The following is an 8,436-nucleotide window of genomic DNA, read 5'->3' as shown; positions in this document are numbered from 1 at the left end:
GGGTCTGGGGTAGAGCCCAAGAATACGTTTTTTCTTAAAGATTTTATTTATTTATTTGACACAGAGAGAGTACGAGCAGGGGAGGGACAGAGGGAGAGGGAGAAGCAGACTCCCCACTGAGCAGGGAGCCAGAGTCAGGGCTCCATCCCAGGACCTGGAGATCGTGACTGAGCCGAAGGCAGACCCTTCCCCGACTGAGCCACCCAGGTACCCCAAGGATCTGCTTTTCTAGCTAGTTCCAGGTGATGCCACTGCTGCTGGCCTCAGGACCCCACTTTGAGAACCACTGCCCTGTATTATAAAGATGTGCAAGAGCCAAGGCCCCTGGCTAGCTGGGGACTGTCTGACACAGAGGCCCCATATGTCTCTCATACAGTAAGATTGTCGGCCAGCAGAGAGGCCCACAAGCAAAGATGAGCTAAGCACAGGCAAAGAACAAGTGCCCTGCGGCCTCCCTACTAACACTAATGCGGACGTTAGTGGTCCATGAGACTGGTACCCCCACTAACAGAACCATCTAGAGCCGGAGCTTTCCCCAGAGCCCACAGGGAGGGGCGCCTTGGATCCCATCACCTTGAGTCTATTCCTGCTGCCAGAGACAGGCCTTGAGGGGTGCTGGGTGTGATGCACCTCCCTGTCACTAAGGCTCTAAGCCCCCGAGTGTAATGCACTCCTCTACAAAGTACCACAGGACCCCAACACAGCTTTGCAAACAATGGGTACTGCCTGGGAGACGCTACCCGCAGTACTGGTGGATTTGAGAAACAGAAGAGAATGGTTATGAAGCTACTGTGGGCGTCACTTTCTCTGGGACATAGTGATTGAAGATATTTAGAAACTTGATCCCGGAGCCCGCTGAATGCGGCTGAAGCTTTGCCCACAAAAACCACCTGTGTCACGATTATTTGGGCTGGGGAATCCTTAGAAACGACATTCATGGACACTTTATCCTCAAAGCTAGACTTGAGACCAAGAAATGCATTGCAATGGATCGCTTTACTTATGTCCCAGAGAGAAGTCTTCCAGATTGGAGCAGCTGTTGTAGGACCATCTTTCTTGGGCTCAGACCAGAGGGAGCATCTGGAGATTGTCTAGATGGAAGGAAACACATTTGGAGGCGGGGGCTGGGGGGGGCGGATAAAGGCCTTTGATGAAGCCACAGGAGGCAGAGGTCGATGCAGGGGACAGACATAACTTTCATCACAGTTGCACAGAATTTTCCAGAATTTAATCCCATTTTATAAATGTTTCAGGTAATCTTTTGTGACACTCAACCAAACCAAGGGCCTCTGCACTCGTCGCACAGCTTCAGAGTACCACACGCCCTTCCTGCCACCCCAGGTCAACTCCACAAGTAACTGGGAAATGATGAAGAGCAGAGATTTTGCAGGAGAGAGTTGGGGGCCAGGCTGGGGCGTAGTTGGAGGGAAGGCTCGGTGGATGTAAGAAGGCACGGGGGGCACGGAGGAGAGGTTTCTCAGGAAACCGTGGGGTTCTGAGAAGTCCCACAGCCGGCCATCTGCAGGCCCAGGGGAGCCAGTGGTGTGCATTCCGGTCTGGGTCCACACCCGAAGGCAGCAGGAGACCCGATATTCCAGCTCAGCATCAGGTGGAAAGGGAAGTCTCTTCCTCGGCTGTGGCCTCTCCTCAGGCCTCCGTGGCCCAGATGAGGCCTGCCCACCGTGTGGAGGGCAGTCTGCCTTACTCAGTGTTCAGATTCACAGCTTAAGACCCCAAAACATGCTCACAGCCACACCCAGCATCATGTTTAACCAAATATCTGGGCACCTCATGGCCCAGTCATGTTGACACTTAAAATGAACCCCCATCTGGCTAATAGCAATGCACAAGTTCATGACAAAAACTCATTAGAAATTTACCCCCTAAAGATACCTGTGTGTGTGTGTGCGATACATCTGGGTAGGCAGACATAGGTATAGACAAAATGATGTCCCAATTTCATGTAACACAGTCAGTAATATTATTTTATTAATGGGAATTGATTTATCATATAATTTTTCTGGCTTTTTTTTTCAGAAATTCATTGTCTCCTCAAACTATATACAAGCCACTTATTGACAGTTGAGATAGTTGGAAATAAGGTCAGTTGCTACTGGCAAAAGCCAAATAATTAAAAGAAAAAAATTTAAGTAGGCTTCATGCCCAGCTTGGAGTCCCAACTGGAGATCAAACTCACGTCCCTGAGATCAAGACTGATCTGAGACCCACAATCAGACCCTCCGCTGACTGAGCCACCCAGGCGCCCCTAAGGCAAAATAATTTGTGATCTTTGTTTAAGCTTGAGGAGGATCTTTATGTCATGGGAATGGCATCGGAGCTGTTAAGAGGGTTTTCGAAGCTGTAACCACGTTGGGATGAATTTCTGATAAATTTTTGAGTTTATATCTGGAGCAGATGACAGCTGCTGCAGAACACATTTTCTTTTTTTTTTTTTTTAAGATTTTATTTATTTATTCATGAGAGACAGAGATAGAGAGAGAGACAGAGACACCGGCAGAGGGAGAAGCAGGCTCCCTGTAGGGAGCCTGATGTGGGACTCGATCCCGGGTCTCCAGGGTCAGGCCCTGGGCCGAAGGTGGTGCTAAACCTCTGAGCCACCCGGGCTGCTCCAGAACACATTTTCTGAATGGGGGCAGCCCTCCAGGCCAACGCTCTGTGTGTCCCCACTGGTAAACATGAGCGCAGGCCCTTCCACTGTGTTCTCAGACTGTCTGCGGAGCTTGGGGAGATCAGGCCAAAAGCCCAGGTGGCTTCACGAGTTTGGATAAGATTCAAGTTCCTGCTTGTGTCTTCAGTTATAAGGAACACCTAATTCTACGACTGTGGTCCTTGTGTGTAAGTGGTCCGGCAGAAGCTCCTTGTGAAAACAGCTGTCCATTCACCGTAACGATCGTCACATTTAACTTCTAAAACTGAGGCGTCTGCCGTGTGGCGCTGTAGCAATTCTCCAAACCATGGATTCCAAACCCTTAGAAAAAAACCTCAAAGTCCCGGGAAAGCGTTATTGCAAGGTCCTCAGGAGTATACTTTTGATCTGTGATGATCCACAGGCTGAGCTGAGAAGTCCCTGTACAGCCCTGTGAGGAGCACCCCCTCTCTCCCAGGGTCTCTGCAATCACCATCCACCATAAGAGCCAGGATCCCAGCCCCAGGGGCCCCATACCACCCCCGTTGCAAACAAGGACAGCTACCATCCTCTGCTCACAACATCTTCTCTGTACTTCACTTAAAATACATGAATGCAAGGTCCCCTGGGTGGCTCAGTGGTCGAGCGTCTCCCTTTGGCTCAGGGCGTGATCCCGGGGTCCTGGGAACGAGTCCCACATCGGGCTCCCTGCATGGAGCCTGGTTTTCCCTCTGCCTGTGTCTCTGCCTCTCTCCCTATGTCTCTCATGATTAAATAAATAAAATCTTAAAAAAAAAGATTTGAGTGCAAAGAAAAAATTAATTATATCAAGCAATGATGTTGGCACATTTAACCCAGCCCAGGGACTGTCCTGGGAGCAGTAGCCCTATTGCAGGCCTGTGAAGCTGTCCCTGCCTCTGCTGATTGTATTTAGAGGGTGCCAACTGGTCACTGGATTATTTGGACATCCTTCGGGGGCGCTGTGTGGATGCTTGCAAGGCTCCCCATTGGACCACCCTCCTCCCTTGCATACAAAGGGCTGCCAGCGGAGCTGTACCCCTAGCACCATCAGGCCAACTGATGTGATTCTGGGTGTCGTCCCACTGGCTGGCGGGATCATTACTAGTCTTCTCGTCCCAGACACCTTGGCCCAAACGTCGGCCCAAACATTTTCCCCATCACTGCTCAGTATAATTGCTGTTCCTTTGCAACCTTTTTGGACAGATTGTGGCTGAGAACCTGGGTTTCTGGCAGTGAGATACTTGAACCAAGAGAATAACCATCGCAGGAAGGAGGACGGGGAAAAGGTTGATTTCTTTCTTTTTTCTTTTTAGGGCCACTCTGGGCCACTTAGGGTTGCAAACATAAAATTATAAGCCTAAATTCTATTCATGCCTTTGAATGTCTACATAGTAATTATATTTATGCATCTTTGTAATACATGCTCTGCTGCTGAAAAATTTCATTACACTTAATTGTAAACGTGATTACTGCTGCATTATGTAAATGAATCTAGAAAATTGAAGACGTTCAAAAGAATTTCTTTAAACTGCCAGATATTTGCATGACTCTTTGGAGCATATCTTCCCTAAAATAAAGCCTTGGGTCAGGCCATTAAGACCGATGCTTGCAGAGCTTGCGTTTGAGTGAGGGTGGCCACACTGTCCCAGGCCAGAACAGGATGGAAACAGTAAGCACGGCGGGGCGGTGGGGGGGGGGGGGCATACAGACTCACTGCCGCAGACTAGGTGACCCTAATGTCCCTTCACAATAAGACCCTGCCCCTGCACTTGGCAGTGTGCCACTGCATTCGTGGTGACACGCACATTCTATGGGTCAACCAAAAGAGAAAGACTTTTTGTGATTATGATCCTACCTTTCTTTCTTTCTTTCTTTCTTTCTTTCTTTCTTTCTTTCTTTCTTTCTTTCTTTCTTTTTTTGTATTCATGACAGACACAGAGACAGACAGGCAGAGGGAGAAGCAGGCTCCGTGCAGGACTTGATCCCAGGACCCCAGGGTCACGCCCTGAGCCAAAGGCAAATGCTCAACCACTGAGCCATCCACGCGCCCCATGATCATACATTTCTGAGAAGGAATGAGAGATTGAACACAACAGGAAAGGGTCATTTGGCACAATCCCAAACGGTGCATTTTTTCCTCATTGCCTTGGTTTGAAAATATCCAAACACAGAGAAGTTAAAAGAACTGCAAGGGGAACACTCATGCAGCCCCCACCCAGGCTCTGTGTTTAGCAGTTACCAAACTTGCTTTGGAGAGTACCTGTCCGTCCACCCTTCTGACCGCCCAGCCATCAGCACACAGGATTTTTGATGCGCTCCAATATAAGTTGCAGGCATCACTCCTCTTCACCCCTAAATACTTCGATTCTCATATCATTGACTTGAGTTCAATGTGTGCTCTGTTTTTTGGTGGTTAAGAGTTACATAGAATAAAAAGCACAAATCTCAAGGAGACCATTTCATGTTTCGACAAATGCTTACACCTATATGACCCAAATCCCCACCCGAGTTCAGAACTTTGCATCCCTCCAGAAAGTTCCCTCCTGCCCCTTCCGGGGACATCCACCTCCACCAGTAAGGCCACTCTTCTACTCTTTTTCACTGTGGATTAGCTTTGCATATCGAACGGTTTCTTTCCCTCTTTCTCATGCAGCTGAATACATAGAATTTTAAAGACCTTGCTTTTAAAACAGCAAAGCTTCAGTATTCCATTGGATTACTCATTTGTTTTTCCACATTTGTGCACAATTTCTGATGACAACAAAGCAAATGCCTCTGGGAAAATATCACCTCTCATTCATGATGTGCTTGAAGACAGTGCAGGTTTTAAAGGGAGGCAGATCTTGGCAGAAGGGAGCAGCACTTACTGCTTCCTGACTGTTTAGGACCAGAAAAAAATAGGCAAATACTCCCTGAGGGAAAATCAAAACAACTCTATCTTTTCATTTATTGGGGACCCGCAGCGTCTTCTCTCCCTCCTGGCGCAGGACAGCAGAGCATTTTTCTTCTCGTAAGCTCTGCTTGAACACTTCTTCCCTGTTTTCACAGGAGACACTTGCCAGAGACAACAGGACTCTCTGCAGGCTGCACGATTCAATCAGTGAGAGTGAGATGTTCCAGAATCCAGTGGCTTCTGAGGCCTCGCCTCCTGAGAACAAAGGACTGGCTCCAGATCATTTCCAGTGGAGCCTGGCAAGACCCAAGTGGACACACAGTGGGAAGGTGGCAACGTGGGCCTCACTGCCTTTCTGTTTGCAGTCAGTTGGAACTGGAACATGTGTCTGCCCAAACCCCAAACCATTGTTGGCCTAGAGCAGGGCTCACTCACGTTAACCGATCCATATTTTGGCATAAGGAACGGATACTAATTCACTCATTCACTCGCTCATCCATTTATTCATTCCACTTATTGTCTTTTCTGCCCCAAACCATCTTGTCCCTTCCTTTCTTCCATGCTGGAAAGCAGAAGCCTAGAGGTGATCCCTGCACCCTCCTCCACCACCACAACCCATCCATGACCGATGTCTGCCTTCTCCAACTCCCCGCCACCTCCGGAGGGTGTTTAGCGACTCTGCTTACCCATGAAATAAATGCCATTGATCATCCATGGGTCCCAGAGGTCACTTGTACTTAGGGATACTGCAAGGGATGATAAGGAATAGTCTCCTGCCCCCCTCGCCAGGGATGGTATTCTAGTGGGGAGGAAAAAAATGAACCTAAAGAAAACAAAAAACACATTGGAATTTCAGATCACTGTAAGTGTTACAAGTAAAATGTTCAGGGCTAAGGGTCACATAACACGGCGATGAAGAGGGAACAGAAATTTACAGAGGGGTCACAGGAGACCTGTCTGGGGTGTGAATATTGGCACAAAGGCTTGAGTGCGGAGTGGAGGTGGTCATGCGGTGGCCCGGCTGGGACCTGCGGGCAGAGGCACAGGGATCGACAAGAGTCCTTCACATTCACTGAGTATCACTTCCTCCCCGGCCCAGCTAACTGGTCTACCATGATGTGTTACTGCACATAAAGTGTGTCCTTTACACAGAGCTTTCTGGAATGCAAGCTCAACTCCATCAGTTTCCCTGCCCTCCTGCCATTCCCATCAAAATAGCCTTGGCTCCCTATTGCTGTTGCTCTTAGGGAAATATAACATGGCAATAGGCAACCAGAAGGTGCAGGGCCAGCCATGAAATTCCTCTCTAACCAGATGGGATGCCACACCCTCCTACTCCTCCAGCCTTTTTCAGCATTTCCATGCACGGTGCCTAACTACATGACATTTCCCCTACGGTCAGAGGGGACCACTCCACCCCAGTCCTTCTAGCTTATTCAGTCTCATCCTTCAGATTCCATATTCATCATCAGAGCCTCAGGAAAGTCCTCTCTGACCTACTCTTTAGAATCAAATACCCAACTTACATGTTTTCAGTAGCATAGCCTCCTCTTCTAATGCTTCTCACTCTGGCAATTCTCCAACGAATTTAGCATTATTTGATGAATATCTGTCTACAGATTCTAAGTAGATAAAAGGAACGCCCCTGGAACAGCACTTAAAATGTTATTTTTAAAAATTGTTAAATGGATTAATACAATCATGAATAACTCCCATGAATTTAAAAGTTTTCAGCACTGAAAAAACATTTCCAGCCATGGGAACAAATGAGATTGTTTTGGGAGCTTATGGCAGAGTCAGTCCTGGGCACCAGAGACATGGTTCTAGAGGTACAGAATCCAAACAGGAAGGAGAGTCCTCCAAGGAAACAGAAGTAGAGTAGCCAGAGGGGAAGAGTGGAAAGAGAGTGGGGCCTCCCACACCAGGAACAGAACTGTCCTTGTCCATTTTTGCTGCTATGACAGAGCATCATAGACGAGGTGACTCACAAAGAGCGGGAATTTACCTCTTGGTTCTGGAAACTAGCAAGTCCAGGATCAAGGCGCTGGCAGATTTGGTGTCTGGTGAGAGCCCTCTGGTACCCAGAAGGCTGTTTTCTCCTTGTGTCCTCATGTAGTGAAAGGGACAAGACCTTCCCAAGGTGTCTTTTATAAGGGCACTAGCCCCGCCCATGAAAGGCTGCCCCATCATGACATAAGCACCTGCCAAAGGCCCCACCCACCTTCTATATCATCACATTGGGGCTAAGTTTCAACACATGAGTCTGGGTGAGGGGAACGCAGTCTATCACAGAGAATGTGTTAAAGTTAGAATGCATCCAGGTCAACTGTATTCGGTGCTGTTGTTCATAATAATATTTTAGGAAATATAGTATCAAAAGGAAAAGAACTTATAATGAATCTAAGACTCACAGACACACACATGACATTTGGGAAAAGTTCTTGGAAAACTTTCTAAGTACCTAAACAAATTCTGTGCATGTATGTGTGTGGAGGGGGGGTAAGGGGTGGTGACAGGGAGGTCAGAGCATTAGTCAATAATCCTCTAGTCTCTGAAATGTATGCTTTATTTGCTGATAATAGAAGACATTATTTTGTCATACTTTTTTCAGATTTTGCTATTGCCTTGTACTAACAAAATGTGTTTTGCAACTGGAGTAAGTTATATTAAGTAATCTTAAAAGAGCTCCAGAACAGAACTGAATAAAAATCAGGTTAGTTATTGCTTAATAAAGAGGGTGGTTTTTTTAAACCCTAAACATACAAATACGCAGAAGAAGACCCTTGGTAAATATTTAAAAAATAACTTATTTCCTGCAGAACATTTTTTTGTATTTGATGCAAAGTAGAAAATCTAATTCTTTCCAAAATATGCA

General features: G+C 47.2%; 1 long non-coding RNA gene across 3 annotated transcripts; it reads right to left on the bottom strand.

Annotated features, from left to right (window-relative positions):
- Window positions 1–5,606: 5,606 nt before the first annotated feature.
- LOC140622330 (uncharacterized) lies at window positions 5,607–7,975 on the bottom strand. 3 transcript variants are annotated; one of them, XR_012022158.1, is made up of 4 exons: window positions 7,567–7,975; window positions 7,088–7,206; window positions 6,248–6,384; window positions 5,607–5,857 (listed from the first exon to the last, which is right to left on the bottom strand). It is a non-coding gene; the product is annotated as an uncharacterized lncRNA (long non-coding RNA). The 3 variants fall into 3 exon arrangements; XR_012022193.1 differs by lacking the exon at window positions 7,088–7,206; XR_012022131.1 differs by lacking the exon at window positions 7,088–7,206 and having other exon boundaries at window positions 6,248–6,360; window positions 7,567–7,973.
- Window positions 7,976–8,436: the final 461 nt, after the last annotated feature.

Source organism: Canis lupus, chromosome 1 (assembly GCF_048164855.1).
Source record: "Canis lupus baileyi chromosome 1, mCanLup2.hap1, whole genome shotgun sequence".
NCBI classification, from domain to species: domain Eukaryota; kingdom Metazoa; phylum Chordata; class Mammalia; order Carnivora; family Canidae; genus Canis; species Canis lupus.
The sequence above is the reverse complement of the archived record's forward strand: the minus strand, read 5'-3'. Positions and strand labels throughout refer to the sequence as shown.